We start from the raw sequence: 21,985 nt of genomic DNA on the forward strand, positions 1-21,985 counted from the left end.
ATATTGTGAGACACAAAAAATATTAAGCATAAAATCAATGCATCTAGTTTACACACTGCTACGTAGATTTGTAAAAACCACACCTATTACGTTGCAATAGGTCTTAAAATACAATACATCAAATGTACACTGTTCCAAGCTAAATTTGAACACCACTCTGGACATTCCGGATCGGTTTTGAAAAGACGAGTAGCTCTTCAAATTTGCCAGACGACCGTTATTCAAAGTTGAACTTTAGGTGAATGGAATTAAGTTTATTTTTGCCAAGCATATATATTATTCATACCATTGAAACTATTGCGATGCGTTTGAACTAATTTGATGGCTCGGCCCTGATTTAAGGTTTTCTACAACAACGAGCAAAGGAAGTCTTAAATAAAACGGTTTTTTTTCTGTTCACCAAAAAATTGATCAAGTGTACACACAACTTAATAGCTAAAACTAGGTTTGAAACTAGAAATCGAAACGACTATCAGTATCCAAACATTGCTATTGCAATATTTAATAAAATTCTGACTTAGATCCTTTACTTGTAAGATTTTTTTTTGGATTTCCTTAGTATAAAAAAGAGAAAATAATACTGCATAATGCCGTGATTGACTATATGTTATATATGAAAAACTAAGTACATAATTTAATACTCATTTCAAGAGCTTTTTCACGTATGAACGAAGTTATTGCAATACCTTTACCGCCTCTATAATTAGCAGAATGAACGAACAGCCCACCGACTCGTGAACCCATTAGTGTAATGCTCGTCAGTTGACTGATGACCGTTCATTCACTCGCCATTCATTCATTTGGCATTGCATTTAAATGGCGCGGGACTGTTTAGCGCTGCGGACATCTTGTTTAATCAACATAATTAAATACGATCTTACCAAAATAACTACATATTTTGGTTTTAGTTATCTACTAAACATATTGATAGAAAACCAATTAGGAAGAAGTAAGCCTATAAATGACAGGAACTAAGATGACAAGTCCTTAAAAAGTGTGACATTTGAAATAGTGATGTTTAGAGTTAGTTAGATACTTTCAAAAATATAACTTGTGAATTATATGAATCACCGAAAATATGCGAAAGAAAGAAAAAACTTTTTCACAGTCCATATCGGACACCATTTCTAAATCCGTCCATGTATTTCAGGTGCATTCTGACACCGTGTTGCATGTTTGGTAAATCTTGAATAGTTTATTTGTATTTCCGAATTTATTTTAGTGTGAATTGCGATGGACTAGCATTACAGGCAACAATTTTTTATGGTAAGTCACTGCGCGTCGATTAATTTGTTTGATTTCACTTACGTATGTGTCCTGTAGTGTGAATTTTTGAAAGCTCAAATGCGGCGATTTTCTTTTCTATTACTGGACTACATATATTCTAATCGAAGGATTTGTTATGTGAATACATATAAAACTAGTGGTGGTACAACCCTTTTGTGACCATTTGTTTTTTCCAAGAGGCAAGTAGTTGATCAACCTTCTGTGCCCAACACCCGTCGACCTTTTGGCTTGCTAGTTACCTCTCGATGTTTTCGTTCACAGAACGTTAAATGCGAACGGAAGGCCCACCGGCCCACAGGCCACAGGTACGAACAACAGGTTGCACAGTCACACATAACTACAAAGTCACTGCTTATCTTTTACCATGAATAACCTGGTATTATTGAAAAGCATATTTTTTATTCATATTGTTTACATAGAAGCCCATAAATTGTATTCAGTCATCTTCACGCTTCTTCAAAGCGTCAACTGATCTACGGTACAAAGCCGGTACGTTTTACTCAATCAATGTTCAATACTGTTTTGACATGTGCATTGTACGCCGTCTCCCTGACGTGTTCAGATCGGTAATGAGATAAGTCAGCCGTCATAGAAACATAATCAAACGTCTCTAGTACCGATAGCAAAGAACTGTTGATCTAACCCATTTGTAGTAAATGAATGAGTGAACAATAACTTTACATTCATTCTTTTGCATGTGATATTCGCAGCATATTACGAGGAAGCCATATTCAGTTTTCTGTATTCATTTTCTTTAGAAATTTATGTATTTATGAAGAAAAGAACTTTAGAAAATTTTATAGATAGTTTGATATCTGCGTAAATGTTAGAAAATAACATAAATAATAATTAAAATTGCTCAAATAGGTTACCAAGGTAAAATATTCGATTCTGATGGGGCAGTCGAAACCGCCTTCTAAGAGTTTTTTAAGGTCCGAATGTTTTTTTAGTAATGAACTATTTACAAGACGGCAGAAGCGCATAGAAAGCAATGGTACATACTTTGATTAATTAAATACATTCTATTTAATAAAAATCTACTTTTTGTTCCTCCCATACAAAACGCCAATTTCATATGTTGGGTCCTAATATAATTTATGTTCGCTGTGACGAAATAAAAGTAGTCAAATAATTAATAATATAACAACAAACATAAAATACAATGAAACTGAAAAGGCACCCATTCATTTCGTAAAAAGCGCTTTTCTGATGTAACAACGAGATAGCCAATCCAATAAAGCGTTGATAAAAAAGCAAATCGTATAATTAAAAAGTTTTAGTTGACTTTTTCCTAATTTCCCTGCTGACGGTCGGGCTGAGATTTTTACTTTTTTCTCATTAGTTTCTTAATTAATATCCCAAGTGTGAGGGCCGAGGCGAATCAATCATAATCTGTTATAAACGTTTTAATATCCGATGCGCTCAGATATTGCTTTATGGTGTTAATGGTAATTGAGTTTATGACACCTTACGCTGAAATGGATAATTATTGTTTCGACCGTGATTTAAAAGTATTTACAGCTTTTTATTATCTTTAACATACTTGGGAATGCTAAAAAGTGCAACGGAATGATATAGAAAGAAATGTAATGATACTCTGAGCGGGAACTATCCAGTACCAGCTCCTTCCATTTGGATGTATTCAACGAAGAGCAAGTAACATTCTGAGCGGCTTGATCTCTTGGCGTTGCGAAGAGATGTGGGGTCTCTCTGCATCTTCTACCGCATTTACCATGGAGAGTGTTCAGAGGAGTTGTTCGGATTAATAGCTGCACCTGAGTTTCACCATCGGACGTCGAGACGGAATACGAAATTCCACCCGTATCACTTCGACGTCCATCGTTCCACAACTGAGGATTTAAGGCAGTTTTTGTCGTGCACCACCACTATATGGAACCAGCTACCCACAGAAGTATTATCCAACCAATCAAACTTAGGGTCCTTCAGGGAAACATCGAGCCTTCTGGCAATTTGTGTAACCATGGCCGGCGGTACCACTTAACATCCGAAGGGCTTTCTGCCCGATTGCCCAGTTATATAAATTCAAATACAGGATTACTTAGCACCCATTATAACAGTGTAACTATCTCTATATCAATGAATTTAAAAATAGCAACGACTCCTGAATTCAGTAAAAAGTTTTAAATAACAATCTTTCTTATTTGGATTGATTTGTTTGTATTCAACAATAAATTATTTATTTATATGGGTGTGTAGAATAATATAATTCTTGGATACTGGTGCCAAGTTAAAAAATATACTGGAATTACCTCGGACAAAGATTAGCGGCCTCAGCGGCATTGCACCGCTGGACATTTATCTCATAAAATAATGTTTAAATGAAAATGTTACTCAGAGATAATTCAGTCTTTTAATGGTAAAATATTTATTTGTTACATACCTACACATATTTCAAATAAAGTCAATTAGTTTTGACTTACAGTCAGCTAAACTCGATACGTATAGCAAACGTTACAAAATCATAAAAATTCCATTTTGAAACTCATTCCATTTTCAAACTATTCTCAGGTACTGATTATACAAAAGTCCGCTTCGCTCGCTGTAACACCCGGGCTGCAGCGGTTGCGTTTTTAAATCGCCCTTCCCACCTTTTATTGCAAATTTTTATTGCCGCTTCGAATTAAAACCACGTCTGCTGAAAGCGCTTTTTTACTCAAATGAAACTGCGGCGGCTGTCGACAGTTCAATTTGAATTGTGATAGGAATTAGGTTATGTAAAGCTTAAGTGAAAATTGTTTTTCCGTCCTCGGATAATTTTGGTGTTCTGTGTATGTCTCCTGTATTAAATACATGAAACTTGTATATATAAAGCCTATGGCATAAAAACAACGTGAGCGCTTTTGTATTATTTATTTAATTTACGTTATTCTTCATTTAGGAAGCTCATTTGGCCCTATAAACGTGTACAAGTTAGTAAAATATTTGTTCCCATGGTAACCAGGTTATTTTATTTAGGTTCCAAATTTAATATTTCTGTGAGGTCATAGGAAATACCTATGTGTATCATCATGCCCCATAATGATTCATTTCATTAACCGGCATCTGTCAGGTATAATCCATCATTTTAATGACAAGCTGATCGTATATTAATTAGGTTTGATTCGCGCTTGACCGCCCTCGTGGCCTAGGTTGAGTCAAGTTTTAACAAGAATTCGATCAACTAATCACAAAATGACTAAAACATTAATAAATTTAGTTAAAACGTGACAATAACATTTATTATTCATGAAACACACAAAAAAATTCAAAAACAAAAAAAATGTTTTTAGTAAGTAGCATAATATTTTTAGTTTGTAAGTGTGTGTGTGTTGTGGTTGTATCTGGTCCTGGCTCAGCATTACTTTTTAGTTATGCTTAAATTTAAATAAATGTATGGGTCTTGGACTTAGATATTTGTATTAAAAATTATTCAGTTTGTCAAGATATGTCGACATCATTACTCGAACTCAAAATATTGTCAAAAAATTGTCTTTGATTAGTAAAATTAAAAACCATCTACAAGTTTGGTCTGAAATAAAAAATGCCGATCGATTTTCAATGAATATTTATAACGGAATAAATACAAAAACAATTAATGTTACAAATGCCAGCTATTATATTTTGACGCTGATGCAATGTGCGGTTGTAATGATTAATACGGGACTAAAATAATTTGTCATTAAATTTGGCGGGAACTGCGGCCATAGAGTAGAGAGCAAAATAATAGCAAGCGAATTTGTTAATTCCCCGTATATTAGCTAACATTATTTTCAAATGCTTTATGAAATGCTGCGTTGTGGCCATTTTGTAATAGTTTTATTCATAGATTATGTTACCTACACTGTTCGCTGCGATCTGAGTTTGTTAATATATGATGTTAATTGTATATTATTAAAAGTGTTTATTACCGTCCGGTAAGCCGTCACGCTACAAGTCGAATTTTGGCGTTATAAATCGGTTCGCTACAAAAACCATTCCTAGAAATCAAATCATAGCTATCTTTTGTAAGGCAAAAAAGTCCTTCAGTTTATAGTCATCAAAGTGTAAACAATAATAATTTCTTACGAGTAAAAATTATAGCCATTCACGAGCAGTTTTTACTAATTATTTATGGCCAGTTGTTCCACCTGTAGTTACTTAAGGTTCGTTCAAGCGTTACCTATTTGAGAAAAGTAAACGTTAAACCTGTAAAAAGTGTCGTTGAATGTGTGTGAAAATATCGACTTTTGCTTTATAAGCAAAACCGACAAAAAATATATTAGAAAAATGTAATTCTTTAAAAGTTGATATAGATAAAGTTAATGATAATTTCTTAGAATGTTACGGATTATCGAACAAATAGATTGTTAAAAGAAATAAGTTATTTAAGCCCATATTTGGTCCGATAATGTATAGGACCCTAGAGAGTGCCTTTAGGCTATTATTTTTTTGGCCAGTGTATGAATGCTTCATCGTAGAAATAAATTTAAAGCACAGAATGTTTAAATTTTCACAGTTTGTAACGAACTAGGAAAAAATGAAGTAATTCAAACCAAGTGCAACTAGGAGTTTTTTCCGACATTCACCGAATCTCATGAATATATTCATGGGGCGGGCAAATTGACGAGTGGCCGAATAAACCGCGCATCGACCGCTTATTCTGTTGTACCATTTATCGGAACAGTTCCAACGATTTTATTATCTATATAGACGTAAAAACTTCAAATATGTAAGATTTCTTCACCTGCAAGAAAAAGCCTAAGGGTAGTCATTCGACACTCAGACGAAAGGTCTAATGGATATTGTGTGCTGTATTCCAGATACATTGTACCAAATTCATGTTTTTATTTTATCACGTATGTATGTAGTGTGGTCTAAGTTGCCGCACTTCGTTGCAGCGAAGATTTCTTTCGATGGGAAGCCACGCGTTCCGGGACTACGTGGATGGCTGATTCTTCTGCGCTGAAACAGCCTCTGCACAAGGGACTGTCAGTCTCGCCAGATTCCGGATCCTCTCTTTGCAAGCTCGTCATCTGATTGGTCGTGATTTTATTATTAAGATAATAACACGTCGATAAGTGGTTTAATTTTTATAAATCATTACTGTATATTATACTAAATACATTTATTTATGGTTAATCAAAAATGAACATTACATGTTATGTATGCTAACATTTTTAGTATTTCACTAACTAAACTTAACTAACCTGCAACGTTAATTTTCATATCTAATTCACATTGTTAGTGTAAATCATTGAAATATGAAACAATAAAATATTCATTTTGATATCGAACTGTACCTATTGTTCTAAATTTAAATCGAGCATTAATCGTTAAATAAAAGGTTGTGACAACTGACATCGACACCGCAATTATACCTAAGGTTGAGTGAGACGTAGAGTATTGGAGAACATGCCTGTGCCTATCCGGTTGAAAAAGCCGATGATATAGTGTCAAGGAAAGACAACTGAATGGTGGACCAGAATTAGTTAAGATTCCACAAATGAACTGTCATCGTGAATATCGTATCATCGTTAATCTTTAAAACAATTATATCAGTTTTATTTTCTCTTAACGTTGCTAAATTTCACAAGCCTAATTAAGTCCTAAATAATAAATAACTCAGAGAATACTATTACAGAATGGTGATTACAAATCAAATCAAAAGACCTTTACTCATCACCAAGCAATTATAAAAAATAATTTACCAGATTACCAAACAATTAATTATTCAGATCATAGCACATCTTTTCAGCTAATTGATATATTTAATATGACTAGAAGCTTTTATTAAAATTGCTTCTTGAGCGTGTTATTAATTTATAATAATAAAAAAAACATATTTATAATGTTTTTCCTTTCGTAAATGTTTTCTTTTTTTATATATCATGTATTAAATTACTATATCTTTAGTAATCTGTCATTAATGGCTGTTATGTTTTGTGTAATTGTATACGTTTTGTAGTTACAAGTAGCTATAATAGTATTACGAAAATTATAATATGAGTTTCCGAAGGCTATATTTGTTTAATTCAATCACCTGGTGGTAGTGGTGTTGATGATATTTTGTTAGTTAAAAGTTCTATACGCTAACAAAAACACCACGACAGGTCATACTTAAGGCACAGTATTTGTGAAGTTACAAAAAATATCGATATTATCGACACGTAACGTGACAAATAGGGAATAAAGTGTTGAATAAGTCAAACGCACGCGGCGCATAGTTCGACGCTGATAGATAGTCGCAATTTGAATAATACACTCCCGAATGTGCCCGACTTATGCTAAACGGAGTTATGAATATCTTTGAAGAGTTTGTACGACCTAATATAAAAGTTCAGGAACCTTAAAATAATTTTAACTATGACCTTTGGACTTGAGCTTTCGACGTATTTTATAAGTTTTCATCATAGTACTAGGAAGATGTGATGTTTATGTGATGTGATATTTAAATCATAACAATTTCATCATGATGTTTGTTTCATATAGTATGGGCGTATAAATTATATGCAGCCAGGGTTGGAATGCACACGGTCAAGCGCTTACTTAAAGCCTATGTTTTAAAACGTGATTCAAACTCAAAACAACCTGTCACTGAGACAATAATTCATACTACTTTTGTATAAGTTTACGTGTTCCATATATGATATGACTTGGAAGTAGCTAATGTTAGGTTAAGGCATACAAAACCGTAATTGACTACGCTATATAGTATTAATAATTTTTAAATATTATGTGTGTGCTTTAAAGATTAAAATAACAGTTTAATTATCATATATATCTATAGACATGAAAGCATATTAAGTTTTATAATAAAGGTCATTAATATATTTTAAGATAGATAGCATATGATGTAATTTATATAAAATAAACTCGGTCCTCCCAGGTTCAGTTCGCGAAGCGTGAACACAACGTTATATACTTGCCTCGAGCTGAATAAATCTTCAGGCCTACACCAAGAGCTGAAAATTAATTGATCTTGTCGTATATTAGTATTATGACTTAATTTCTTTAATACCAACCCCATTGGATTTATCTGTATTCATATATAAAGGTAATGCTATGTCACTCGCACAGTTGGACATTTATTTCTTTGAATATATTGAAAAATATCACTATTAAATAATTCTAGTGGTTTTTGAGTATACTACAAACATACATATTAAAAAAGTTATATAAGCTGCAAAATTATTGTGACGTGACTTATAAGGATTAGTGAGAATTAAGGGTTTTTTTTCCTTGCAATTTCACATTTACAATCAAGTTGCCACGTTCAATCGTGTAATAAAATATTCCTTTAACTGGCCCTCAGACTAGACTCTTAAACATAGGCTCTACGGTGCGAACATCTTTATTTTCAAGTGACGGGTACAAGATTTGCGCCCACCTAGATTTATGAGCACCTTCAACCTTTATACTCTGTGAAATACGAGATCTTTAGGAACGCATTTACACAATTTTGCGAACTCATCAACTTTCTTTCTAGTTCTTAATAAACGTGCAAATCGATACGTTAATGACACACTACAAACACTTTAAATACTTATCATATCTTCTTCTTATCCGGTACACTCTTGACAGAGCGGTCGTGACCAATATGTTATAGTGGTATTAGAAGGGGCAGATGTGATGCTAGACGTGAACATGCTTCACGACGTTTTGCCATCGTTGCCCATTAGTGGTCATCCTGCTACACTCATTGAGTGAATCTCCCACGGCAGACTTGATCTGGTCAGTTCAACGCGTAGGTGACCTTCCTTCCTTCCTTTACAACTTCCCTTGAAAGACAAGGCGTTCTATGGACTGATGCGAGATTGTACTGTTGGCTGCTGCTGCTTAATATTGAGTTCTTGAAGGGTCGAGACGTTTGTGCGAAACTCCATGAAACCCCAAGCATTCTCTTCCAGCACAACATTTCACACACAGTAAAAAATTATTGCTTCTCAACGTTATGGAATAAACAGTGCGACTGCAAAACAGTTGCTACATCTAGCACATCACAAGACACTCTTCACGAGATTGGCGGCCGTCAGTAATGGAGAGACATCAAAACAAGAAGCAGAGAGTATAAAAAATCTCTTATTTATCAAATCATACTATGTGTTCTGACAAAATTACAATCCCTGGCTTCATAAGAATACCTTTATTAACAAAAAAAGTAAGACAATACAAATATCTCCCTCTTAAAAATGTCTTGAAACTTAGATTACAGTCAGAGTAATCAAAATAAACGATTGCTATAAAAATTGTTACAACTTCCTCTTTATTATCATTAGCTTTGCGAGCGCTGCAAGATGCACCTTCCTCCTCCCAAAGGTGCCATTCGCTGATAACTTCTTAACAGAGGGGAAAAGATTGGACAACCTGATTGCTTTTCCCGAATGTTTAAACTAAATATATTAATTTGTAGACATGATGTGTCTTATTTACATATTGTAAATAATTTACGTAATGTTATGTGAAATGTATTACACCGGAATGTAAAAGGAGTGTTCTAAACCCCGAGTGCCTTTGAACTACGGATGTATACATTTAATTATTATAAACCGATTTCAAAGATTTAAAGTACATGTCGTACTAAAACTGTGTAAAACTTCTTACAACAATAAGTGGAAAACAGCAAGCAATAGAAGCATATTTGAAAGCCTACATTTTTTATTAAATTTGAAAGATAACTATCGTATTACTTAATCTTAAAGTTTGTCACCACACAACATATAAATTGATTTTAATACTTTAAATTTACCATCTTTCTTTATCTTTATCTGGTTGTATATTGTAAATTTGTATTCCAATTCACTGCAGACAGAACATTAAGCGTTTGGTTGGTCTAAACACAGGGGAATATCCAACGAAAACGATAGCAACAGACACGAAATGTGTCTAGCCAGATATAGCCCAGACTGTAGAAACACTAAATGTAATGATATTGTAATTAATAATTGTAAAAGAATTTTACAACTGCGGTACAACTTTACTTTACAAAAGGGACATATTTAGAATGTAAACTGTAATAACCAAATCCTGTTTATAACATTTTAGCTAGAATATCGCTACCCTAAAGGTGATACGTGTCAAATGACGCGCATTAAAAACCCAATCTAAGTTATCCCATACAATTACCAGCCACTTGCTTCTCCCTATCGTTAATCGAGTGGGACCGAATGCCTTTGGTATTGCACTGGGGTGGCTTACATTAAGCTAAACGTTAAGATTATTATTATTTATTATTAAGAACCATGTATTTCTATACGAAAAACCGGATCGGACGGATCTTTCAAATTGTGTAATATTGATACGAATGTTATTTTTATATATTCGTTGATACAGTTAATGCTTCACACTATTTATGGAAGTTTTGCTTTATTCGGGGCTGGGAGATAACATAAGGTAACACCACAGTTCAATTATAAATCAATATTATTTACGTACGAAGCCATAAAAAGAAATCTTAACAATAAATATGTCTTTGACATTAAAACTTACTAACGTGAGAGATCTAAATACGCATATCCATCGCATAGGCAATCAGAACAAGCCAGGAAGTGTCCGGATCAAAACGACCCGAGGCTGCGCGGGCGGCGCACAAAATAATGCAGCATTACCGGTCTGATGAATCGGTACACGAGGCCCGCATAAATTAACTTGTTGCAATAACATCGGTGCATCAAAGTTTATGCTTAGTAAGTACTAGACACAAAAAAACTGCCACAGAGGATAAATAATTAGTTACTTCCCGTTTCTGATTTCCTATGAACGTCAGTATTTTTTAAATAAAACTTGGATAGTTTTAAATGTATTTATATAACAAGTCACTCATACAATACACAAAGCTAAAACAGATTACATTGATAAAGAAAACATAAGTACATTAAAAGACAATAAGAAAAATTACAAAAATTATCATACATTCACAAATTCAAATCAAGAGGCCTCTTAAGTCACCAAGTTAATGTTCAAGGTCATTAGAAGTAACCATAACAACATGCTCCTCTTGATAATGAGTCAATGACAAGTTAACAAATGCTTTATTTGCATAGAAAGTGGTAAATTCAGATTGATTAGTTACAAAACACCTTACAATCAGTAAAACACATTAAAATATTTATAATTGTTGTCAACACTTATGACCTTAAATTTCCAACATCCCTTGAAAGCATTATAGAGCAGTGATCTATAACTTCTGGGAAGGTGATTAAATAGTTTTATAGCCGTGGCGTAACTATTTTTTTTAAACTCAACTTACAGGCATTCACAGCCGTATTGGATCACTCGGTTAAATTTCAATCCATTATGAGATAGTTTATCAATACAAGCTGTCAGTAACGCCATAGCTCTGACATGTATTAGGAGAGCATTTTGTATATCGAGAAAAAATATATTTTGTTAACCGTACATAATACGATATTCTTGCATTTAAGTCGTTTCGCTTCTTGACCTATGTACCTGATACTGTATTTCTCCCACACCTCCGAAGACTGTTATTTGAAATATTATTTAGTACTTATTCTCAATTGATTTCAAATGTCATATCTACTTTATCTTAATAATTAATAATGAGCATAAAAAACGTATATGGAGAATTTTTCAATAATAAATAGAAATTTAAAATAAAAAATTTAAAAGTTTGGTCCCTGTGGCTGTGTACCTTTAACGCTGGCAGCATTTCCTATCTCAATACATTGGGATACTTATTTGTTGAGCGAGGAAAGCACCAGCTCTGGGGTCACCAGAACTATCTACCAGGCGCCAACTTTAATATTTAATTAGCGCCTGTGCACTTGAACCCAAATTAATAATTAAATATTATTTCTAAAATAATATAAAGTCGTATAAACTGCTGTCCAATCTGTAGTAAATGTTGAAATAGGAACGCAGCATCCAGACATCATAACATCAATAAATCTGAACTGAACAAATTTAGCTATCAAATAGAAGATTCAATACTAAGACAAATGTAAATTTAAACAAGAACAGTTATACAATAATAAGACTAATCCAAACGCTTTCAAAAAAGCTATATTGTACTTTTTTATAAAAAACAACCCACAAATAGATTTAGTCTAATCAAATCTAGATGCATGAGTCTTTTAGACCTCTTCTTCCAAGTCTACCCACACAAAACTAGGTCATATTTTTGTTATTCTAGTAATTTTGTTTAATATTTTGAAACTGTACATAAATACATATAACCTTCCGATTCACATATCAATATTGAGCTCATTTCTCTTTATTAATATTATAATAATAATATAAAAGAAAGAAAGAAAGAATATTATAAAATTAATAATTTCGATGAAACCATGACATCATTTCAAATCAAATTAATTGCACCATACTTCTAGAAAAATTGTATTCCATGTTCCTGCCTACCAGACTTGTAGTCGTGCTTTGTTTCATGCTCCTCACATCAACACCAACTATGCAAAAAACTCAGTTTTGTATCGCGCAGCCCGGACCTATAACGACAACTATTTAAACCTTGACTTATTTCAATTGTCGCCGAAGTTGCTTAAACCTGCATCATGAGCACATACACACCCTCACGTGAGTATGTACCTGCCACTTGCAGGTGTATCACTTTCACACAATCACACAATACAGTATTTAATATTTTTTTATAGATTTTTGCTTTTGTAAATGCTTAAACCTTTATGTACATATTTTGCATTCCATGTTTGCGTTTATATTAAGTATAATTATTTTAGGATAGTTTGTAGGATTTCAAAATGAACAAATTAATAAATTCCCTATACTCTTACAGTTTATAATAAATATATCTATATCATATATTTTACTTTTACTAATGCAAAAATCTATAAACTGTTTTCACAACCTCATCAAGTTTGTCCTATATAAAAATTAGTTCAGTGTTACAAAAACGCTACAATAACTTATGCAGATGACGGCACTTTGTGCCTTTCTTAACGACGTTATTACCTCGTGGGCCACTAAAATTTCGGTTCAATATAAATTCAGCTGTAAGATCCTAGTGAAGTGCCCCTTGCTACGATATTGCTGGCCCTTTTAATTCTGCTTCGTTATAATGAAACGTTGGGACAGGGCAGCCGTCAATCTTAAAAACGATGCTCGACGAAAAATATTTCTTTAGATAAATATATGTATATATGTACTTGATTTTCAGTCCTGCGTCAGGAGCAAATGCGTCCATAGAGCGGCTTGAGTTGCATGAAACCTTTGATATAACCTTAGGAATACCGACTAGATCTTTGAACAATCCACTTAATCAATCTATTTGCATAAGTAATCAGAATTGAGAGTGGAGTCAGAGGCTGCACTTACAATTTTTAGCCATAATGGTGCTCAAATTTAATTGTTATTTCTTTAATAAAATTAATGTAACACCTGGATAAACTTTGAATATATTTGATGATATTAGTGTTATTAGTACATTTTTTCGACACAATAAATATGTGTAAACTACTTATAATAATTACACATCTACTTTAGTGTACTTGTACAACACTGTTAATAACAATTTTATTTTAAACACCCATTAATGTTTTCGAGCGAAAAGTTTATTTACATTCAATTATATACATTAACAGATTTTGCTACTAAAAAAATATAAATAATATATATATATATATTTTTTAAATAGTACTACATGCCGGCTCTGTATAGAACTAATAAAAATAAACGCTAAGAGCGGGCTGGCTTTACGGGCTCGTTCTTTGTAACCGAACTACTTTCTAATTTGTGCCAGGATTCTGGTAAAAATATGACAGACACGCTTCAAACAAATTTGCTTTGTAATTATAATGAATGACGAGTTAGTAAATCAACTTAAAGCACACTTTCACCGTGAAAAATGACTTTTCGTCATTGGATGATTATAATACAATCTGTAGTACTACACTATAGTGAATGTCTCGTATACGTGTCGCAGCCAACTAGCTTAATTAGCCCTTCAATTAACAGCCTATCCTTTTAACTAAACGGCGCCGTTTAACTAACGAAAGATATTCAGCCGTAGCGTTTGTTACAATATTTAAAAAACTGGATGGCTAATGCTTAGGCCATTCGTACGATACAATCACTATTTGGCAGAAATAAAAAAATAATGAAACATGACATATATATATATATATTTCTTTTGAAATTAAATTGCATAAGTCAAATTCACATTATTGTAGCTATACTCTTGCATTCTACTTGTAGTTTTTCATGAAACTTTGGAATACACCATCAAAGTTGGGGTTTGCCGACGCCATATTGACAGTTCGAAGAGTTTCGTTTCAAGTTTGAGTAAAATAACAGTCAACAGGCTAGGCAAATAATGAAACGACATTGATCCAAGTCATTTGCCCAGCTGTTTGGCTCAACTCAACTCAATCAACTGGCTGAACATCCTTCAGACCGTTAGTTAAACGGCGCCTTTTAGTTGAACGTCTAGGCTGTTAATTCAACGGCTGATTAAACTAGTTGGCTGCGACATATGCATAATAATCTGTATCTGTATAAATATATATAATCTAAATATAATTTACATCATTAAAAAACATAATTAACAAATAATTATATGAATTGTTTAGTGAGAACGGTGTTTAATATAATAAAAAATAATTTCCTCTAAAAGACATAGAACGTCAGATAAAATATGAAGGCTTCACAGGAGAAATGAGAATACCGTTATCAGTGGCCTCGACAAAGCCTTTATTGTCCCGAATGAGGCGACCTTGTTTGTGGAAACCTTACGAACAATTTAACCGAGAAAACTTAAAAAGATATTTTTCATTTTGGTTTCTATACGTATTTTTTTAAACCACTTCTTCATTAAAATATTATTTAATAATTTTGATTCCTGATTTAAACTATAATTGATTTAAACAAATTCGAGTATTTATTTTATAACCTTTGAGATTTAATACTGACTAAAATAACTTGTCAAATTGTCAATCTTCAATGTTTCACTGATCGGCTTGATTCTCTCTCTCCCTACGCAGTGTACCATGGTGCCTCGTTTTAACACCATACAAGCCGTATCAATTTAAGTGTCATCAACATCACCTAGGCTAGAATTCTTTCACAGTCCATTTCACAAGGCACTTCTTCTCTGAGAGATACAACCTCCAACTGTTCAAAGTAAGAGTGTATTTCTCCCCTCAAAGGCCGGCAACCCACCCAATAATGGGTGTCCATGGGCTGCGATGACTGCCCTCATTTTTTGGGCGTCCCATAGGGCCGTTTGCTCCCTATTATATAACTAACTGTACCTACCTGGTGGTCATACAAGTCAAACAAAGATTTCCGCTTTATAATATTATAGTATTTATTGATGGCTCTAAATGAGCCAAGATAGTTTTTCGGAAAATGTATAAATTTACCTTACCTTGATATATATGAAGCAGTTGCTTTGTGCAATCAGCAAATGATATGCAATTGTTGGACGTGCATTTTGCATATGAAATTTACAACAGAAAGTTGTAACTCAGTTTATTTTCGATTCGTTTTTTCTTTGATAAGATAACATATGATACATAAACAGTTTATGGATTCAAAACTGAGCAAGATTTTCAGAATTTTACCATCACTAGATAAACCAAGATGTATAATCAAAATAAACATTTTAGCTGTTTCGTAAAATAACAAACATGAACTTTTTTCTTTTGTTAGCACAAAATTCTATCCAGGTTAGGCCAAAGCGAGTCACTCGTTTAATTAAGACTATTTGTCAGGATTCTTTTTCTAATTACGACAGTATGACAGATTACTTGTTTGTTCTATAACGAATTTTATAAGGGACAAATTAAAATGGACCTCCTACAACGCCAAAGAAAACGAATTTCTTTCTGTAATAAGTTTAACGTGGACGGGCCTTTATTAAATTAACTATGTTTTCTCTAATAAAACATTTCTATAACGCTGCTAATATATTGTTTGGTAAGTTGGTATATTAAGTTATATTATTTATTATATATCAATGTAATTAATAATAAAGCTGAGTTGAGACGTCGAGGCAGAATACAAAATACCATCCGTATCACCTCTAAGTCCGTCGTTCCACAACTGAGCGTTATTTAAAGTAGTTTGTGTCAGGCACCACCACTATGTGAAATAAGGTGCCCCCTAAAGTAGTTCCGAACCAATTCGACTTAAGGTTCTTCAACGCACTCGTGAGCCCTCTGGCTTGTCCTGTCCGTTTACCCACTGTTCTAAAAAAAATACCAGCTACTACAAGGCCCAACCAACACATTCATGCACAAGGTTACTTTGGTCGAAATACGTTTTAAATCGTCAAATACCTTTACGACAGTGGAATTGCTATATACTGTTGACTAACCCATCCAAATCGGCCACAGGAAGAGGAGCAATATTTCTGTTACGTATGTCATGTTCGTTACCGGGTAAAAAAATATTTGCGGTTTTTATTTTAACTAGACAAGTAAAGAAAATCAACCAGAAGAACATTTGCATAGCTTTTGAGCTTTGAAATTTATTTCTAAGGCTTATTATATGTACGAGCCAAAGCTGTACTAATTAAAATCCCACGAACCGTACGTTTTGGTCCTTCGAGCTATCCAGAGCCGTACATTATAAATCAATAGGTTATTTGTATGACTTACGCTTAGGGATGATATACTCCAGTTGACATTGATTTCTACTTTGTGTATATATAAAGGGCCGGGAACTCACTTGCGAGCCTTATGGCAATGCGAGTATCCATGGCGGCGTTATAACTTAACATCACCTGAGCCTCCTGCCCGTTTGCTTTCAATTACATTTTAAAAAAATCTATAAAAAGATATCCCTAAAAAGCTTCTTGGATACTTTTCTCAGATCAAGACAAGTTTGTAAATTTAACGCCAAAAGCTGTAAAATGTTGCCTTGTTGAATTACCAAGTCAAAAAAATTGTTAAGCATGTTCCCTTCTTTAAAATTGATCTTGGATATATGAAAAGATTATTTAAAATCACTTACAACATACTTTCATATATTAATTCTGTTACAACATCTTCAAATGAAGACATTATAATAAATTGTTGGACACTCGTGCACTAACAAGCACCTTCTTCAATTGGTAATTTTATTAATTTTTTAACGACTTTAGTAAATCTTCTGGAAAAATGTACAGTCGAACACAAATAACATTTAGTTTTTTTTATAGAAACTGGCAAACTGGCAGTAGGCTAGGATATCGCCCATCTTTTCTTAAAATACCCTAAGTCGAATATTTCAGTGAGCTACTGGTTCCACGTAATTTAAAACTCATACAAACGAAGCTTTCAACTAGATAAAATAACATACATACATACAATTGCGAGGCTTCTGGAAATGTGAGACTTGACATCAGGTGCTCCTCCTGCCCGTTTTTACTGTTGTATAGAAAAAAAAATCTGTGAAAAGTAGTATTCTTAAAAACACAATTTCAAGAGTGTCACTTATATATTTATTCCATGATACATATAATATTCCTTTCAGTTACATTATAATTGATACATATGGAAAGTATCTGTAAAATGAAAGCGCAGTTAAAAAAAGTGATTTAAATACGTCCGCAATTACGAGCCGGACTGTACACTAATGTACACGAAACGCATTACACGTTGAGTGCTTTAAACCGACAGAGCGTAGTTTATGGCAATATAAAACTAATTGACGCGTCACACATAAACGTAGATTCCAAAATCGTGGCTTATGATCGCGTATCAAGTGGTCGAAACGGCTTGTCTGACTGTTTTAGTGCATACATAGGAACAATAAAAAAAAAACAAATTATGTATTTGTCACTAGTTTGAGCGAGTAGACGGAATAAGCTGTTCTTCAATGAAATATCTAATTGTCCTCTTGCATTTTCGTCACCACATACTATAGTATGGGATGCACTCTTCCTTAAGAATGAATGATTTTGAATTCGTAATGTATAGATTCTGTTTGATTTTGTTTATAGTTCAGTTCCAAATCAAGAATTTTTTGTAAATAGCTGTCTATAATAACGATTCTCTTAGTTCATCTAACTTACTTTTTCGCTCTCGATTTGAAACAATGCCTATTTTTAATTTAAAACGAATCTGCTAAAGTATTTTCAATCATAAAAATGTAGTGAACTGTTTACCGCAACATAGATTTGTCGTACAATTAAAATTTAACCAACTTAATTAACACTGTATTTAAAATACAATTTTATTATTCCAATTCTGTTCGGGGCTTAGCGATCCGTACTCGAATAATTAGTGGCGACAGTTTTTAATCCGCGTTTTGTGGCTTATTAATAAATGTGAATGAATGAATTTGTGTATATGGTGTGGTTTATAAGCTTAATGATATTAAAAACATTTTATATATGTTATAGAAAAAAATGCAGCTTAGTATTTCTGTCAAGAACGCTGTGTCTGGTGGTTTTATATACTGTGCTTAAAAGATTAATAATATTTAACGAGTATTACGCCGAAGCTTAATTGATTAATGACGTATCCTGGTGCGACAACAATTATTTCCCATGGTTAAGGCATACATACTGATCATGTACTAAGAAATAAAACCCTTTGTTTCTAAAAAAATACAATTAAATAATTAAAGTACAAATTCTTAAATCTAGTTTTTAGAACCTCATGATAGGGCCTCGTCCTTCTTCCAACGTTCCTTTGCTTGGGCTTGTCGGGGTCCATCAGCCGCCGTGGACCAACGCTTCAGCGGTCACCGAGATGTGCTGATAACTACTTTTAAAAAAATATCAACGCAATAGAAACATACCAAATTAAGAATAAATATACAAATCATGAATAAGGCTTAGAACCTTCTTCGTAAATTACCATCAATAACGTTTCATGAAGTAAATAAAAACTGCCATTCTTATAATCCAATTGATAACATTATTAATAAATATATCTTGTTTCAGGTAGAGAACACTATCACATGTATATTTTGGTAAGATAAATAAATGTACGTTTAGTTTTCGCATCAGTGTAGGTATTTCTCAACGGGTTGAGTTTGAGATTCTCATAGCGAAAACCGAACTTCTAACCAGAAACATTTCATCGATAAGGACCTTCGACCTTCGGGCTTACCCTAAGTGCCAAGTATTACTAAATACAGGATTTTTAACAGTGGACGTCGACAAGCTGATAAGGAATTACCGCCTTTAACTTGGACATCAGATTCAGGCTTTTCGGTCAATCGACAGTATGATACTTAATTCGGCCGCACTGTTTATTTAATATTATTATCGAAACATTGTTTGGTTAATTCATTTAAAATTCGTAACATACTGGAGCCCGTTTTATCGCTGATAATACACATATTCATTGGTTTTACATTATAAATCTCTCATCGTTTATTTTGTGAAATATTTCAAGACTTTAAATTCTTTTGCTAGCACAATAAAACAGTTTTTTTAATTCTTTACACTCAGAGGTTGCTTGGGCATTCAATCTATGTTGGTCAGGTAAACAACCATAGAGGAAACTGCTAAAACTTTACTGCTTTTGTTTGTGTTGTCATAGCCAAATTTTATGATAAACTATCTGTGCTACAATCAAAACCTCCTTTCTTTTACGCTAAGCCACGAGGCCCTAAATGAACTCAGTAAAAACCGTGACCTACAATTTAACAAATATTTTTTATATATATCTTACTATACTGGCGTGATCTGTTAGCCCGCTTAAGATTAATAACAGCCAATTACGAGGGATTTGAATATCTTCGATCAGAGATCTAAGATATGCGCATGTGCACTCAATTAAGGCACGATTCGGGAAAAGGACGCGCAAACACTTTGACTTATTGCGTGTGAGGAGCTTTTGTTAAGGCGACTTTTTACGATATTTTTTGTCTACATCAAGTTTTTAGTAATATCCGTTGCCTCATTTTAAGAATTATTTTGATCTTTGTGTTTGTACTTTTAGGCACACGTAAACACATTTCAGTGTATATGTGTATCTAAAATACTGGTGTGTCGATTTTTTGTTTGTTTAATATGTAGTTATAATAAATCTCCAGAAAAAAACATGAGAGTTCATCACGTTTCTTACAGTTAAATGTAGAATGTAGTTTCCAAATATCGTGTTGCAAATAGAAATAAGATTCGAAGAGTTTGGTCAAAAATAACGAGCTATATTTAATTCAATTTTAAAAAAAGTAGTAAATTTAACTGCCCCTTAACACGATCCAATGCTAATTAAGTATGACGCGCGCATTATTCAACATTATCCATCCTGTTTTCTCATTTTAAAAAGAAAAGAGAAAAAATATGGAATAGATGGCTTCCTCTCCAGCCGAACTACTTATTATATTGTTTAAATCGGCCGGTTAATTTATAGCGTGTGAATGAGCAATGCTCTTAATTGATAGCGATGGCCCCTAATCTAACTTAACATGACCATTGGTCTTAGTAAGTGTTACGCTTATAAGAATTTTATTAAAGTATACCTTGATGTTAAAGAAAGTAAGGGATACCTAAGCTTTAGAATAAATTAAATTATAATACACACAATGAAACTATGAATCACTAAATTGTTGGCATACTTCACAGTAAACCGTAAGCAATAGTTCTACTTATAAACTTAATTATAATATGGAAGTAAATATGCTTTTTTAAAGAAATATGCGTGTATCATGCTTGTTTCATATATCAAAATGGTAAACAAAATATATAAAGTGTCCGATTGTAAAATAAAGCGATATAAAGTTATTCGCTCACTGCTGATGGAGGCTGCATTGCGGTCTAGAGATGTAATTTAATACATTTTTTTCGTCATAGCAGTGATATTTATTCATATTACTTATTGATTTAACTAAAGGTTTTATCAAAAACAATTTATGATTGAAAACAATTTAAGATAAGATAATTTTAATAATTCGAATAGTTAATTTGCCTATTTATTGATATAATTCTATATCTACAGAATATGATACAAGCTATATTTTCTAAAATATATGACAATTATGGTAAACAGAAAATGTTACAAAAAATTAATAGTAAAAAGTTAAAGTAAAATATTACACTTCCAATTTTAGATTATAAACAGCGCGTTAGGTTAGGCACTTAACAATGTTTTTAATAAACCAACGTGTAATGTAACAAATCGATTATTATTGGTTATCGTTTAAGATGAAATATAACAAAACTTTCTTCTTCAATAGAATTAGAGCGTTTATATCAATATGTAGTTTCTAAATTAAACAATAAAAGTAATTCACTCAACTCGTTTATTATCCCTGTGCCGATAACACGAGCCCAACACTATCGCGGGTGCGGTCGCGAACCGAATACCAGCACGTGGCTTTTAGAAAATCATCCAAACTTTTATTAAACAAATGCATTCAGTAAAACACAAAGTCTATGGTACAAAGTGATTGAAAAAATATTTAAGCGGTCGTCGTTTAAAATTAAAATAATATTATTAGCGAAAAGTTATGCCTTTATCACAGAGTTTACAGGTGCATACAATATTTTTTTTCGTTCTAATGTACATAGTTTTTTTCTATATGCTCAAATAACGCTTGTACTGTAAAGGAAAACATTAAAGAAAATCAGTGCAACTACCTTTTTAGGATTACCTCTGATATCTGAATCTGTTTCATGGTCATTTATCAATCTAATAGGCAAGTGGGTGATCAGCCTCCTGCGCCTGTCACAAGCCGTCGACTATTTTTGGATCAGACAAGACGGTTACCTCACGATGTTTTTCTTCACCGTTCGAACGAATGTTAAATGCATACATAAAAAGAAAGTCCATTGGTGTACAGCTGGGGCTCG

The 21,985-nt window shown here is 33.1% G+C and overlaps 1 long non-coding RNA gene across 1 annotated transcript; it reads right to left on the reverse strand.

Moving 5' to 3' along the window:
* Window positions 1–16,281: 16,281 nt before the first annotated feature.
* Window positions 16,282–17,295, reverse strand: LOC123712319. Its single transcript, XR_006754071.1, has 3 exons — window positions 17,209–17,295; window positions 16,854–17,100; window positions 16,282–16,437 (listed from the first exon to the last, which is right to left on the reverse strand). It is a non-coding gene; the product is annotated as an uncharacterized LOC123712319 (long non-coding RNA).
* Between the last annotated feature and the right edge of the window lie 4,690 nt (window positions 17,296–21,985).

The sequence above is a fragment of the Pieris brassicae genome, chromosome 7, assembly GCF_905147105.1.
Source record: "Pieris brassicae chromosome 7, ilPieBrab1.1, whole genome shotgun sequence".
NCBI lineage: Eukaryota > Metazoa > Arthropoda > Insecta > Lepidoptera > Pieridae > Pieris > Pieris brassicae.